Below are 16,587 nucleotides of genomic sequence, written 5' to 3' on the forward strand. Positions count from 1 at the left end.
GTAATCCCCGCACTTTGGGAGGCCAAGGCGGGTGGATCACGAGGTCAGGAGTTTGAGACCATCCTGGCTAAAACGGTGAAACCCCGTCTCTACTGAAAAATACAAAAAATTAGCTGGGCATGGTGGCAGGCGCCTGTAGTCCCAGCTACGCGGGAGGCTGAGGCAGGAGAATGGTGTGAACCCGGGAGGCGGAGCTTGCAGTGAGCCAAGATGGTGCCACCGCACTCCAACTTGGGCGACAGAGTGAGACTCCATCTCAAAAATAATAATAATAATATGTATATATATATATACATATATATATATGCTGAGACTTTTTTATGGCACAGAAAATGACCTTTCTTAATACATGCTCCATGTATACTTGAAAATAATATGTATTCTTTTGGTGGAGGTGAGTAGATAATCAAGAAATGGCAATTAGATCAAATTGGTGATATTGCTCAAGTCTTCTTCATCTTTGTTGATTTACCTACTACTTGTACTATCAATAATTGAGAGGGGTATGGAAATCTCCAACAATAATTATGAATGTCTATCCTTGCAGTTATGTTAGTTTTTCTTCATCTCTCTTGAAGCTATATTAGTATGAGTATACATATTGAGGATTTTTGTGTCTTCTTGATAAATTGTGTGCTTTATTATAATTAAATATTTCTCTTATGTCTAGTGATATTCTTTTTTCTAAACACTACTTCTTCTGATACTAATGTAGTCAAACCAGTTTTCTTATGATTATTATTTTCATGGTGTATCTGAGTTCCTCCTTTTACTTAGAAAATATGTACGCCTTTACATTTAAGGTGGATTTCTTATAGATAGCATATAGTTGAATCTGCCTCTTTATTGTTTAGACCATTTACAGTTAATGTAATTTTTGGTATAAATCTGCCATTTTATTGTTTGTTTCCTGTTTGTCTCATCTACTTTTTGCTCATTCTTTTTTGTTTTATTTTTAGGGGTTGCTCTGTGGCTTACAATATATATCTTTAGCTCATCATAGTCCAACTTTAAATAAAATTACATACTTTTACATACAATCCATGACCCTTACAACACTATACTCTCATTTCCCCCACCCATCCTTTTTGCTATTATTGTCATACACTTATTCAATTGTCTTTTAAAGAACTTTCAAAATAAGGCCTGGTGTGGTGGGTCACGCCTATAATCCCAGCACTTTGGGAGGCCGAGGTGGGTGGATCACCTGAGGTCAGGAGTCTGAGACCAGCCTGGCCAACCTGGTGAAACCTCATCTCAACTAAAAATACAAAAATACAAAAAACAAAAAACAAGCCGAGCGCAGTGATGTGTGCCTGTAATCCCAGCTACTCAGGAGGCTGAGGCAGGAGAATGACTTGAACCCAGGAGGTGGAAGTTGCAGTGAGCCGAGATCATGCCGCTGCACTCCCACCTGGGCACAAGAGGGAAACTGTATCTCAAAAAATGAAAGAAAGAAAGGAAGGAAGGAAGGAAGGAAGGAAGGAAGGGAGGGAGGGAAGGAAGGAAGGAAGGAGAGAAAGAGAGAAAGAAGGGAAGGAAGGAAGGAAAGAAGGAAAGAAGGAAGGAAAGAAAGAAAGAAAGAGGGAAACTGTATCTCAAAAAAGGAAAGAAAGAAAGAAAGAACTTTCAAAATAAGAAAAAATATTTTATATTTACCAACATATTTACTACTATTAATGCTCTCTATTGTTTTAAGTAAATCCAAGTTTCCATCTAGTATCATTTTACTTCTGCCTAAAGGATTTTCTTTAGCTTTTCTCAGAGTGTAGGTCTACCAGGATTGAATTTTAGCAGCTTTGTTTTTGTCAAAGAAAAAAAAAAGTATTTAGTTTGTCTTTGTTTTTGAAGGATATTTTTACTGAATATAGAATTCTAGGTTGACAGGATTTTTTTTCTTTTAGCACCTTAAAAATGTCTTTCATTGTATTCTAATATGCATAGTTTATGACAAAAAGTCTGTGGTATTTTAATCTATTTTCCTTTGACATAGTGTCTTTTTCTCTCCAACTGCTTTTAAAAGTTTCATTACTAATTTTCAACAATTTTATCATGATGTACCTTTGGGGTTTTTTGTTTTTGTTTTGTTCTGTTTGGGACTCATTCAGGTTCTTGGATCTGTGGGTTTACATTATTCATCAAATTTGGAAAATTTTCTCCAATATTTCTTAAATATTTTTCTATCTTTTTTCTTTCTTCTGGTACTTTAGCTACGTATGTATTAGACTGTTTGGTGCTGCCCCATAAGACATTGTGGCTATGCTTATTTATTGTTTAGCCTTTTGCATTTCTGTTTTGGTGTCAATGGTTTCTGTTGCCGTGTCTTCAACTTCATGTTTTCTTCTCATCTGTTCTTAACCCCATCCAGTGAAATTTTCATTTCACATATTGTATTTTTTTGTCTCTAGTAATTTTAGGTTCTTTTTTAATGACTTTTTTGTATCTTCTGTTTTTCCTCATTGTGTTCATATTTTTATTTAAGTCCTTGAACATATTGAGCAGATTTACAATAGCATTTTAAAGACCTTGTTTGCTAATCTTGTCATCTCTGTCATTTCTGTTTCTGCTTCTACTGACTGATTTTTCTCCTAGTTTTGAGTCACATTATCCTGATTCTTGGCATGTCTAGTAATTTTTAATTAAACTTTAGCTTAATTGTGAATATTACGCTGTTCAGTATTTTGTTGCCTTTGTGTAAAGCATGTTGGGAAGGAGGGTAAATTGCCAAAGGGTTAGCTTCCTCCTTTCAGGTCTTGTTTAAATCTTTATTAGGGCAGCTCTGGTAAATGCCCTGGGCAATCAATAAGAACTTTCCACTCTGCCTAGTTGGAGCCTAAACATCTCCTTACCTGTATGAACTCTGGGAACTATTCAACTTTAAAATCCACCATTGTTCTTTGCCTGAATTCATGAAGTTTCAGCCTCCACATGGATGACTTATAATTCAGCAAAGATCCAATGAAATCCTTTTGCACTTTTTAGAACTCTTTTTCTTCATGGTGCCTGAACATTAATCTCTGTCTTCTCAACTCAGTAAAACCTTCATGCTCTACTTGATATTCTTCCCTGCACCACAATCCAGAATGTGCCTCTAGACACAAATCCCCAGAGATCATTTGGCTTATCTTTTTGTTTCCCTTCCCCCTGAGATCATACTCCATGGTGCCTGTTAACCAATATCTGAAAAATTATTTAATATATTTCAATCTGTTTGCTAGTTTACTATGATGGAAAGGTAAGTGTGGATTCTGTTGCTGTATTATAACCAGAAGTGGAAATCTTGTGTGCTGAATTTAATTTAGAAACTTTCAACTAGGCTAGAGGGAGCAGAGGTGGATTAAAAGGTTTGCAGCTTAAACAGACATGTAATATATGTGCAAAATTGTTAGCTGGACACATAAACAAATAAACAGATAAACCTGACCAAGAAGGACCTGGAATAGACTCACCAATGTTGTTGACAGACTGTGGAGCTAGATGCAGTGCAGCTGGATCACTGAGTATCAGCTGACTAGTGATAACTGCTACTCCTTTGTGGTAAAAAGAGAGAAGTCAAACCTGAGGCTGGGCCTCCTTGGGCAGGGGCCTAGAGAGAATGAGGTCAGGAAGTTGAGTAGCCATTCCTCCCCAAGCATAGTTTTAAAAATCAGTGTCTTAAACATTTTCAAAGATTATTTTTGACATGACAGCTCTTAAAACAAGCATCATGAAAATGTATTAGAGCAAGAGTATAGAATATTCAACTGAAACATCTGTTCCCCAAATACAAGATCCCAGAGAAGGTAATCAAAGGGTGGGGACCTTTCTGTGGTCATTTTCCCATCACAGCCCTCACAAGCTTGTGCCCAGCCCCCTTACATCCTCATGTTCAGTGCCTCTCTGTAGCTTCCAGGACAGATCCAAACAAGACCCAGTCTGGCCCTAAACTCTCCCTGACCCCTGGCTTCCTAACATAAGCTCTATTTCTAAGATAGGACTTGTGCCTCATGGTTCTCCATGCACGCTGATACTCTTTCCCCTGGACAACCTGCATAATGGTGGATCCTTTGGCTAGAAAGGCCTCCCACCACCTCTGCCAAAACCACCCCACCTAGCAGACTTCTTTCTTGCCCTTCTAGATGCAGCTTACCACCTTCATTTCCATGAAGCTTTCTTTTCCCCACCTCCTTGTGCATACACATACACACGCACATGCATGGATGGGTACACACACCTGCACATATGTGTACACACACCTGCACATATGTGTACACACACCTGCATATATGTGTACACACATGCACACACTTGCATACACACATGCACACACATGCAGTCCTCTCCTAGCTGCACTAATGTTTTATCTTTGTTCACCTATTTCTCCTGGTAAAGTGGCACTTCTTAAAGACAAAAATTTTGCCCTAAACATCTTCATAGTGTTTTATCTCCAGATCCAGGTACACAAGAGAAGCTCAATGAGTAACTACTGGATAATGAACTCAACTTTCACTTTAGGAATTTATTTGCCAAATGGACCAGAGCACTACTGTCAGCCAGTCCAGGAATCCCCTTTTCCCTATTTACTGCCAATTAAAGACTGCTAACTTACCCTTTGAAAACACACTGAAGGGTACAGCTGCTTAGCCAATGCATTGGTTCTTCCTACATGTTCCAACACAATGGGTTATGTTACATGAGAATGCACTGGAAGCTTCATCCTGACTAGCTGTACTAGTCCATTTTCATGCTGCTGATAAAGACATACCCAAGACTGGGTAATTTATAAAGAAAAAGAGGTTTAAAGGACTCACAGTTCCATGTGGCTGGGGAGGCCTCACAATCGTGGCGGAAGGCGAAAGACACATCTTATGTGGCAGCAGACAAAAGAGAAAATGAGAACCATGCAAAAGGGGTTTCCCTTTATAAAAGCATTAGATCTTGTGAGAGTTATTCACTACCATGAGAACAGTATGGGGGAAACTGTCCTCATGATTCAGTTATCTCCCACTGGGTCCCTCCCACAGCATGTGAGAGTTATGGGAGCTACAATTCAAGATGAGATTTGGGTGGGGACACAGCCACACCATATCACCACCTTATTTAGATGTATGCCTCTCTTGAGTCTCCTAGGCACCTCACCTTTTGCCCACCCCAAGGAAGGATCATTTCTTCAGATGGTTCCTTTGATCATGTTTCTGTTGGAATTTAGCAGTTTTGATCCCAAAGGTAGAGGCCTAATAAAAGAAATCCTTATCCTATGTTCTGCCTCAATGCTGGAGGCATCTCTCTGTAGCCCTGGAATCAACAACCAAGGTTATAATTTGGAATCTGCTACTTCATAGTTGTATGACCTTAGTCAACTTACCTAATCTTTCTGAGACTGGATTTTTTAATCTATAAAATGAGAATATTGATGATAACTAATTACAAAGATAAGTCAACCACAGAGTTGCTGGGGTGGTTAAATGAGATGAAGTATGTCAGGAACTTAGTATGAGGCACATGGTAGACATTGAATAAATGTTGTTCTAATTATTATTATTATTAAGCTTTCATACAGTGTTGATACCACTCTGCTCCTCCTGCCTCTCGTAGGACATTTCTAGAATCTGTTGGGGTTCCTGAGAGAGAGAGAGCACCTGCCACTGGCATTGAAAAAGGTAATATTTTGTGAACCTTCTTTGGGAGGACACAGTCAACTTCAATCGCTAGCTCATTTGGGAGACTTAGGAACCAGAGACCAGGAATGTCATCTACAAGCAGTATGTAGGATTCAAGAACTCAGGTTATTTAAGAACATCGTTTGATTCTGGAAACTTGGTTTGTAAGAATTGTATGGATTTATGGAATGTTAGCCTCTAGGAATGCTGTGTGTTTCTAGATACAATGGTTGAAAGAACTTCAGGTGATTCTGGAACATTGACCTTTAAAAATGATATATGATTTGCACTTTTGGCTTTTAATAATGTTATGTCATTTTATAACTTTGTGTGCTTCTGGAAACTTGATTTATAATAAACTTATATGGTTCTGAAAACTTAGTTTATTAAAACATTATGTGATTCTGAAAATTTGGCTTGAAATAGAAAATATGTTTGATTCCAGGATCATAGCTGTCAGAATAGCACTATAATCACACTGTATGGCGTCAGAAACTTGCTTTACAAGAATATTGTGTGAGTCTGGAAGCCTAGTCTACAAGAAGTTCAGTTTAATTTTGGAATCTTGATCTCCATGTACGTTGGCTGGTAGGAATCTTGCATGAGTTTGGAACTTGTTCTTTAGAAATCTCATATATTTCTGGATGCTTGATCACAAGAATTTCATGTGACTTGCAAAGGTTGGTTTATTAGGTTTTGTGATTTTGAATCTTGGCTTGTAGGAATCTTATGTGACTTTGGAATCTTGGCCTAAAAAACTGCTATTTAATTCTAGAACCTTAGCCAATGAGAATCTTAAGTGATTCAGAATCCCTGGTCTATAATAGCACAGCATTTCAGAACGTTGGCCTGTAAGAATATGATGCAACTCTGTAACACTGGCCTGTAATAACGTGATGTGGTTTCAGAATCTTAGCCTTTGCAAAGTGTGATTGTGATACTTTGGTATGTCAAAGACCACTGATAGTGTTTTAATATTTGTTTTTTCTTCCTTGGTCATAGACCACTGATTTTTAGCTGTGACATGGCCAGCTAAAAACTAAATTTCTGAATAAAAACTGAAATAAAAAGTCAATTTCTCATTCTGTCTTGCAGCTAAGTTTGTCCTTGTGACTAAGCTCTGGCCAATGACATGGAAACAGAAGTGGCAGAGACACTTTCTGGAAAATATTTGTAAATGGAGGGGCTATGCCCTTCATCAGCCCTTCCTCCTTCCTATTGGCTGGAATGTTGGCCTGCTTCCTGCAGCCACCTGGAGCCAGGAAGTGATGCTGGCAGGGAAACCACGAATGGTGGAGTATCGAGATTGAAGGAGCTCCTGCCACTGTGGAACACCACCCCAAACCTACCTGATGTGAGGCAGAATTAAATTGCCTCACTGAAGCACTTTTATTTTGGATTTTGTGTCACTCACACACAAGCCTAATCTAGTGTTTTAATCCAAAGAACAATAGGTGATTCTGAAAAGTTGGTTTCTATCATCCTGGCACCTTGGCCTATAAATCTTAGGTGATTCAGACACCTTGGTATGCTGGATTACCTGTTGTCAATTTAGCATCACTGCCACCCCTTGAAGAGGAGAAGCCAAGAACTACATTTCCCAGAGTTCCCTTCAGGGTGGTTCTGGATTAGAGTTGGCTGTGAGGGCACTCACATGAGATCTGGAGGGTGAAAGAGGAGAGGCCATTATTCTCCAGAGACTACTAGGCAATAGCGTGGGCACTCTGGCTGCTATGACTTAGGGCAGAGGTTAGCAAACTACAGCCCATGGCTGTAGTAGGTCAGACTAGCCCACTGCTTGTTTTTGTAAATAAAGTTTTGGGGCCTTTTTGCTAATTTTTTTTTAAGTTCTATGGTACATGTGCAGGGGTGTGCAGGTTTGTTACGTAGGTAAATGTGTGCTATGGTGATTTGCTGCACCTGTCAACCCGTCACCTAGGTATTAAGCCCAGCATGTGTCAGCCATGTTTTCCAATGCTCTCCCTCCCCACCGCCTCCCCCACAGGCCCCAGTGTGTGTTGTTCCCCTCCCTGTGCCCACGTGTTCACATTGTTCAGCTCCCACTTATAAGTAAGAACATGCAGTGTTTAAATAAATTTTCTTGGAACACAGCCTTGTTTACATATTGTCTATGGCTGCCTTTAAGCCACAACAGCAGACTTGAGTAGTTGCTACAGGGATCCTATGTGGCAAAACCTAAAATATTTACTATCTGGTCCTGTACAGAAAAAGTTTGCCAACTCCTGCTATAGAATACATGGTTGGAGCTTAGTAACTTCCATTTAATAAGTATGTGTTGAGCATCAGCTCTCTGGTGTGTGGCGGGGATCCTTGTTCATAGAGTAGGTATCATTTAGGTGGAAGAATAAAGTATATCCAAGTAGCAAAGTCACAAATTTACTTATGTTACCTTTAACTATTCAGAGAAATATATAATTTTGTTTTTTTCTCTAGTAATTGATCTGATCTTCTTCAAATCACTATCCATTGGGTAACAGAAGCAAGAAATCCTACAATTTAATTGATCCCAATAATTTTTTCCCTTTCTCCTTTTTTTCTCTGCCTCCCCTGAGATTCCTCGTGTGTGTGGAGGAAGAGGGGAATAGCCACAGCTTTCCAGGAGGCCCACCTGCCCCTCAGTAACTTTTAATTGCATAAAATAATGTATATTTTCAAAGCTATGCTTGGCTTCATTCGGTAAAAATACACAGGATGTGGCAGTACAGGAGAGTTGGGGCTTTAGACTGACACAGTATGTGCCCTCTGGAACCTCTGGCCTCAGCTGCGGAGGGGCTGGTCCTGGGTGTACCCTGGGCTGGTGACTGTGAGGAGGTCCTGGGCGTTGCCCTGGCATCCACTGCTGGAGTCTGCGGTGGCTTCAGCATATGAATTGCTCTCCTTTTTTCTCTGCATGGTCAGAGCTCACATTGTCCCAGCTGATTTGGCCCCATTTTGGTCCTTTCTCTTCATTATTTTGATTTAAGTCCAGTCTTCAAGTTCACTTTAAATGAAAAAGCTTTTACCTAGAGAGAAGAAACTCACAAGTTTATTAATATAACAAAAAAAACCCAGCTTTACTGTCATCTCCCAACCTCCCCAGACCTACTGGGAGAAAAGAAGAGGATCCCTGGACCTATTAGGACTTCTCACATTCTAAAGAGGTGTCATTCCAGTAGCCTGTAGGTTCTCATGGATCTGGGTCTCACTTTATTTGATCAGGGAAGGAGATATGGCCAGGGAATCTTCATTTCTAAGAGGTCAGTTGGCTAAAGTCCTGAGGTGTTGATGGTTTGAAAAACCATTAATCCTTTTACATTTTTATACCACAGAACAGTAATCACACTTTTACATCTCAGTTTTTGTGTCAAAATTCAAATGTTTGCATTATAATTGAAGTGTATTAAGCTATTTAATGCCCACAGGCTTCTAGAGTCATAGGAGACAGTCCAGTAACCAAAGATAAAGGCTAGCCACAAGACAGCAGAGCTGGGCTCTAGAGAAGCCACAAGCTGCAGGAGCCTGCTGAGAGAACACAGTGAGGGAAAATCCCTTCCTTCTGCTATGTCTCTGTAGCGCCCTCTACTGACAACGCTTACCACTGTGCCAGGTGGCAAAAGAAAACTATTTAATGGGCCCATCTCCATTTTTGCAGAGCTGGTAGTGAAGGATAAATTTGGAACTGAGAGTCAGTAAATTGATAACTGGAACATATGAGATATGTCTATCAATAATTATCATGGCAGGTGCAGTGGCTCACACCTGTAATCCCAGCACTTTGGGAGGCAGGGCAGGCAGATCACTTTAGCTCAGGAGCTCCAGACAAGCCCGGGCAACATGGCAAAACCCCATCTCCACTAAAAATAAAAAAAAATTAGCCGGTCGTGGCAGTGTGTGCCTGTAGTCCCAGCTACTCAGGGGGCTGAGGTGGGAAGATCGCTTGAGCCTGGGAGGTTGAGGCTGCAGTGAGCCAAGATTGAGTCTGCCAGGGTGACAGAGCAAGACCCTGTCTCAAATAAATAATAGTAATAATAATATTTATCATAATAGAAAAACAGAACATTTTGAAATACTTATTAATGCATTTTTAAATAACAGCAATAAACATATTATGTATTCACATATTTTAATCAAAGTATTTGTATTATCCCAAACAAACAAAAGTAATAGAATGAGTGACATTGTTTGGAAATCTCTTTGCTGTTTGGTTAATAGAAGATAGCTGGATTCTCCTTCCTGCTTTTGCAGTCAATCTATCGTGGTATGTTGTTTTGGTTAAAGTATATAAAGAAAATCTGGCTTTACGCAAGCATGCAGTTGAAAAAGGGAGGAGTATTTTAACAGTTTTTGAAGATAATTGATGATATTCTCCCTTAACCATGCACCAAAACTCAACTAGTAGGAATTTCTTAAAGATTAGTTGCAATGTGGAATTTGAAATCACATCAGTATGTTTTCATACTCTGTAACATTAAAATCCATTTGTCAACCTTGCACTTTAAATGGATTTTTGCCTGTGCATGATTTTGAAACATCATACTTTGATCACCTGGAAAATATTAGTTCACTGAATTATGTAGATCTTCCAAATATTGACACATTTAATCATACAGTATTTAAAAAACAACATTACTTAACATCACGACCCATCACAATGTATTGGGAAGCTGTCAATCCCACAGTAGCAGATGCAAGTTTTCCAAAATTCTAATTTGCACTTGAAATTTTGAATTTTATAATTGGCAGCAATGATTGTCAATTATTTTCCTTGAAGTGGTGGGCTCCTTTCATTTATTTTCAAAATAATGTCTGCCAAATACACAAGTCTGATTAACTTTACCTTATCTGTTTTTCAAGTAAAACCAGTGTTCAATGAAAAATGTGCAGTTTAGCTCACAACTCAGTCTCACCAGTCCCTTTCATTTAAACAATCACCATGCTTTTGTATGCAGCAGAGCTGCTGTATACATTTTCCCATTTTGTCACACTGAGTTAGAATATTAAAATGGCAAGTACTTAAGGGTCAATATTTAATAACATGAATAATTTTAACTGCCTCGTCAAGAACATTCTTAAGTAAAATTGGCTTTTTTTTTAAACTGCAAGTGCATGGTGGTTAAAACACACACACAAACACACACACAGAGAGTCAGTGACTGTCAGTATAGTCTGCCCTAATTCACGCTAAAAGCACCAGCAGTTTTAGCCACCTTTGCTTTTGCACCATCAGTACACATTTTAATACAGTAAAAAAAGAGGATTATTATGAAAATAGTCGTGACTTTTCAGATCCTCTGCAAGGGCACGGTGACTCACACCTGTAATCCCAACACTTTGGGAGGCTGAGATGGGCAAATAGTTTGAGCTCAGCAGTTCGAGACCAGCCTGGGAAATATTGTAAAACCCCATCTCTACATAAATTATTAAAAAGTTAGCCAGGTGTTGTGGTAGTGTGTGCCTATAGTCACAGCTACTCGGGAGGATGAGGTGGGAGGGTGGCTTGAGCCTGAAAGGTGGAGGCTGCAGTGAGTCAAAATGGTGCCACTGCACTCCAGCCTGGGTGACAGAGCCAGACCCTGTCTCAAAAAAAAAAAAAAAAAGGAAGAAAATCATTGATCTATTTAACATCTTATAACTAAGGACCATAATGTGATTTCAGGGTCATCATGTTCATTTGAGTAAGAGTCCTATTGGCACCAAGTAGTACTATTTTATTTTTAAGGACTAGCATCAGAAGGATATAGTACATAAATGAGTTCATACTCAGTGACATCAAAAATGCTATATGAACAAAGGCTTTAGAGTAGTTTGGATGGAGGAAAAGGTGATGGGGGAGTTGGATCATCATACAACACAAGGTGATAATAAGCTGAACTCGAAGGAATCTATATCACTGCAGTCAATACCATAATCACAGTGCCAGTGGTGAGTCAGTTTCAGCAAAACAACATCTAGAGCTAATCATCCCCAGCTACTAAAACAAGATCCTCCTGAGTGCTTTGTCCAGTGCCCTATAAATTATGAGGTTTTTCAGTCTGGCTGGAGAGCAGGTACTATTACTGGCCCTGCATGAGCTTCTGGTGCTGTTCCTTCTAACCCTTTCGGGTGATTCTTTCGCTGGCTCATGGGGCTTCCTCACACGCAGGTGCTGATCAAACTCTGCTAAATGCCTGAGGGAGACCCTTGGTGGCTCTTTGGAGTTCTCCCTCTGTGTGGCTCTCTTCTCTCCAGTCCTGTGCCCTGCGAACTCTGACAGCCTGGGCCTCCTTACATTCAGTTCCTTCTACCCTCTCAACCCAGGGAGTCTGTGGGACCCGCCTGTGTTCCTTCTCCCTGCACCATGGTCTGGAAACTCTCTCAACGCAGCAAGCTGGGACGGTCACAGGGACTGTCTCATTTGTTTGTTGCGTCTTAGGGATGACTTCATTGCCTGAGGTCTGGTGTCTTGAAAATCAGTGTTTCATATTTTTAGTTGTTTCAGGTGGGCTAGTAAATCCAGTCTCTTACTACTTCTTGGCTGGAAGCAAAAGACCCCAAAGGATCCAAATTTGATCCTATCATAAGCATTCATGTATTAGGCTGACCCATCCTTAATCAATTTCTGAACTCATCTCGTTTGCAGTACTTTGCCAAATGCAGCCAACAGCAAGCAAAACACACTACTCAATTTCTGTCTTCAAACTTCTTTCCCTACATTTCAAGTAATTACAGGTGAGAGTTTCACCAAATGTTTCTCCACTGCATGGATAGCTATCTCTCCAGCTTCCAACATCAGTTCCTTATTGCTGCCACTGAATCTCTAAGAGAATACTGCATCTTTTCGTTGTTTTTTGCTTTAACAGCACTTCACTTCTAAGTACAAATTTCTGTGTCAGTCAGGATAGGCTAGGTTAAGCTGTGCTAACAACAACCACCCTTAAAATCAATAAGAGTTTATTTCTGGCTCCAGTGTGGAGCAGAAGGGAGGGGCACCCTCATGGCCACCTGCGACTCCGTGGCAATGCCTGCTTTCATCCCTGCAAGCAGGAAGGAGACATAGCCAACTCCACACTGGCTCTTAAAGCTTCTGCCCAAAAGGGTCATTTGTCACCTCTGCTCACATTTTTATAGGTCAGGGCAAGTCATATGGCTTCACTTAACTTCCAAAGAGAGCAGAGGTATGCAGTGCTACCATGTGCCTGGAAGGAGGGAGATGGGAACCTTCTGGAGCAGCCCTAGTGTCTGCCCATGTGGCGTGTGTGCTTCCCTTTGTTATCTCTGCTCTAGCTCTGACAATCAGCAATCAATGTGTGACTTGCTGAGTGATAATCAGCTGCCGGATGTATTGAAAAGGAATGCCTTGCTCCAGGCTCCTCGGGATGCCTTGGTTTACTGCAGAACAAAGGAGACTCCTAACTACCGAGGCAATGTGAGTCCAAAAAGCATCAGGTTAGACTGACGGAGACAACTCAGAAAGGCTTCCAACAGGGATCGGGGGGTGGAGGGGCTTTGCATGGCCAGATATCTCCACAAATTGCAGTGACCCTGGCCTTCAAGACAGAAGGATGCATTTTCAAAGACTGGCTCTCACTGGCTATGTGACCTTGAACAAGTCATGTCCCCTCTGGAGCCCTCAGTTTGCTCCCCTGTCAGAGGGAGATAATGTGAGTGGAAATTTCCAGAACAGTGGTTGGCTTGCTCCCTCCCCCTGACTGGGAAATGCCTCTCTCTCCTGGACCAAAGCCTAGGGCTGATTCATAGTCACTATCAGCATCATTCTCAGCCTGGGCCAGGTCAACACATTGTTTATCTTGGTGTCTGAGCCCATTCCTGGCATTGCAGAGACAGAGGCTAAGAGCATGGGGGCTGGTGGATCCCCAATCCCCATCTTTCTACCCTGTCCCCTCCTTCCTCCTCCTACCCCAGGGGCTTGTGAGAATAACTAAAAAATGCAACTCTAAGGCCAGCAAGGCCAATTTCCCAGGGGCAGAGTCCATGATTCCCATACAGACCCTCCTGCTTGCCTCCAAAGAAGGCTTCCTTTGTAATGACTCTTGAATTAATCAACTTCTATCAACTCCTATGCCTGCCTCTGATCTCAGGGTCTCCAGTCCTCCCCCAACACAGCTGCAGATGTCTCCCATCTGTCCTTCCTGCCTTAGTCCCTCCTGCCCTAGTCCCTCCCTCCACCCTCCTGACGCACACTGCGGTGACTGCCAAACCGGGCATCACCCTGTCCAGCCTTCTGCCCAGCAGCCTTTCACGCTGCCCAGGTGACAGGAAGCCCCGCCATGACTCCAGATCCTGGCCCTTACCTCTCTCAAGTCCTCTACTCAGACCAAGCAGTCTGCTGGACCAGTCACGTGTTTCTCTGCCTAGAATATCTGTCCTAGTCCTTCCTCTGATTATCTAAGGAGCATCTCAGACCCCGCCTTGGTGACCACCCCAGCCCACTCATGCCTTCCTTCCCCAAGCTCTGTAGACAGACAACCATGCAGTGTAGTGATCAGAACAGAGGTGCTGATGGTCCACTGTGGATCCACATCTGGCCCTGTATCTCCTGAGCAAGCAACTATATCTCTCTCTGGCTCAGTTTCCCCATCTGTAAAAGGGAGATACTGATGATATCTTCCCCAGAGGGCTACTGGGAGGAGTAACAAGATGTAACAACATGCAGTGTGTGTGCATGGGCGTGTGACACTGGTCATCATTTGATGTCTATTGGCCCACCCACTCTGCACACATGGACTGAGTCCCTCGTTTTTGCCAGGGTCTGAGCGACTCACTAGGACTCATCCATGCCCTCAAACAGCCCTGCTTCAACTAGGGGAGAAAACACAGTGTTTGAATACCATGTGATGGTATCCATCCTGTTCCAGGTGGAGGATGCAGAGGATGGCCCCCTGCACCTTCCAGGATAAGAGGATCCTGATGCAGTCAACTTACCACCAGGAGGCAGGTTGGTCTCCTCAAGGAAACAATGCCATTTCAGGGGTTTGATGTTGGTCTCCATTATGGACAAGTTGGACATTCAGAAGTGGCAGGAGCTAGATCAGCCTTGGGTAGGTGGAAGCCCATGTCATTGGGCCAATAGCAGCCCCAGGTCTCTGCCTTCATAGCCAATCTGCTCACAGGCTTGTCATACACATTCTTTTTTTTTTTTTTTTTTTTTTGAGACGGAGTCTCGCTCTGTCGCCCAGGCTGGAGTGCGATGGCACAATCTCGGCTCACTGCAAGCTCCGCCTCCGGGGTTCCCGCCATTCTCCTGCCTCAGCCTCCCGAGTAGCTGGGACTGCAGGCGCCCACCATCATGCCCGGTTAATTTTTGTATTTTTAGTAGAGACGGGGTTTCACCGTGTTAGCCAGGATGGTCTCGATCTCCTGACCTCGTGATCCGCCCACCTCGCCTCCCAAAGTGCTGGGATTACAGGCTTGAGCCACCATGCCCGGCCTGCAAGGCACATTCTTGCACGGGTGGGAATCGGTGTCCATAGATTCCCATGCCCCACATGAAGGCTGCAGGGCAGGACTCCTCTGAGAGTGACACACGCTGGAGGAAAAACTGGGAGATGGTAGATTTCCCTCCTCAGAAAACCTTGCCATGGAGTCTTCACGACTTTTTCCCCTAATTTTTCAGTGTGGGTGTTTAATTCATTTATTTTCACTTTTTAATTTGTATTGCTATGGAAAGGCGTTTGGTGCTATAAATGTCAGGTCTCAAATTTGCATGACTCCAAAGTTCATGGCCTTCATACTCTACCCCTCCCCCAGCTCCAGCCTCTGTCATACCCTGGTGGGAAATTCAATTCTTTGAATTGAGTTGTGTGTTGTGTGGTTGCTTGCTACATTTTAAAGTTCTTGAGATAAAGAAGGGGGTTCCCCATTGGCCTTCCCATCTTCTGGAAGCTCCCTGAGGCTAGGCCCCAATCTCCAGGATCAGTCTCAGAGCCCCTCCCTTTACACCCCTGCCTGCAACAGGAATGCAGGGGGGGTAATACTGGGAGAGGGGGACTGGGCAACAGCCAGGGTGGCATTTGAAGGAGCCAAAGGGGCCTCCCCTTCCTTAGTTCCTGGCAGAATCACTCCTTGGAAAGAAAACTATCATAGTCCAATGCTGTAGGGGGAAGAGCTGGGGTAAATGAGGCATGCCTGGGTGGCTGGGGGTACCCCGGGGATGGCAGGAGCTGCCATCAGGTGGGGCATCCCCAGCCCTCAGCCTCAAAGGTGTGGCTTTGGGAAAGCGGCGGATAGCTGTGCCAGGGCCCTGGAAGACTGTCAAGGCCAATGGCACTCAGAGACTTGGCATTTCCTCCCAAAGGGACTCATTTGCTTAGCACGGGGTCTCCTAAACTCCTAGACCCCACCTCTCTCTGCCCTCCCCCTTTTGCCAACTCATGTCACTCATTGTGGAGGGCAGAAAACCAACAGTGAGCCGTCCTTGCCACCCTTAGTTGCTTGGGTAGAAAATCGACTTGGTGCTCCTTCACGCACATAAAACCACTCTCCTATTGATGGTCCATTCTATTCTAGTCCTCTCTGCTGTCACGAGGTTGACCGGACAAGGGATTGTAGTGTCCATTTTGCAAACGAAGAAGTTCATCTCAGGGATATTGAGTAATTTGCTTCAAGGCTTCCCAGTAGTTGCTTTAAGATTCCACCATCCAGTTGTAATCTCTTCTGTTTTCTCACCTTTGCAATACCATGCATCAATTTGGGATGTGTGTGGAATGAGTGTCTGTAAATTGAATCCTGGCTTAGCTACCGCAAGGGATTCCAAGATTTCCAGGGACCTGCGGGGAATCCTGTCAGAGTGAGAACAACCAGCCACCTCCAGCCCAGACTACCTGGCTACTGTGTGTGGGTTTTCCCCAGCTGGGTTTTGGTAATTCTAGACCCTGAGGTGTCTAGATGGGCCACCAGGAGCTGCTGTTGGCTTTCTGCCTGGCCTGCCTCCTCTGCCCAGTGCAGTACA

At 42.8% G+C, this 16,587-nt stretch overlaps 1 protein-coding gene across 1 annotated transcript in view; it reads left to right on the plus strand.

Annotated features, from left to right (window-relative positions):
* CORO2B (coronin 2B) overlaps positions 1 to 16,587 on the plus strand; it is a 209,333-nt gene that overhangs the window by 11,671 nt on the left and 181,075 nt on the right. Inside the window, exon 2 of the mRNA XM_063596756.1 lies at positions 5,575 to 5,639. The gene's annotated coding sequence lies outside the window, so the exon portion shown is untranslated. The remainder of the gene's footprint in view (positions 1 to 5,574; positions 5,640 to 16,587) is intronic.

This window comes from Pan paniscus, chromosome 16 (genome assembly GCF_029289425.2).
Source record: "Pan paniscus chromosome 16, NHGRI_mPanPan1-v2.0_pri, whole genome shotgun sequence".
NCBI lineage: Eukaryota > Metazoa > Chordata > Mammalia > Primates > Hominidae > Pan > Pan paniscus.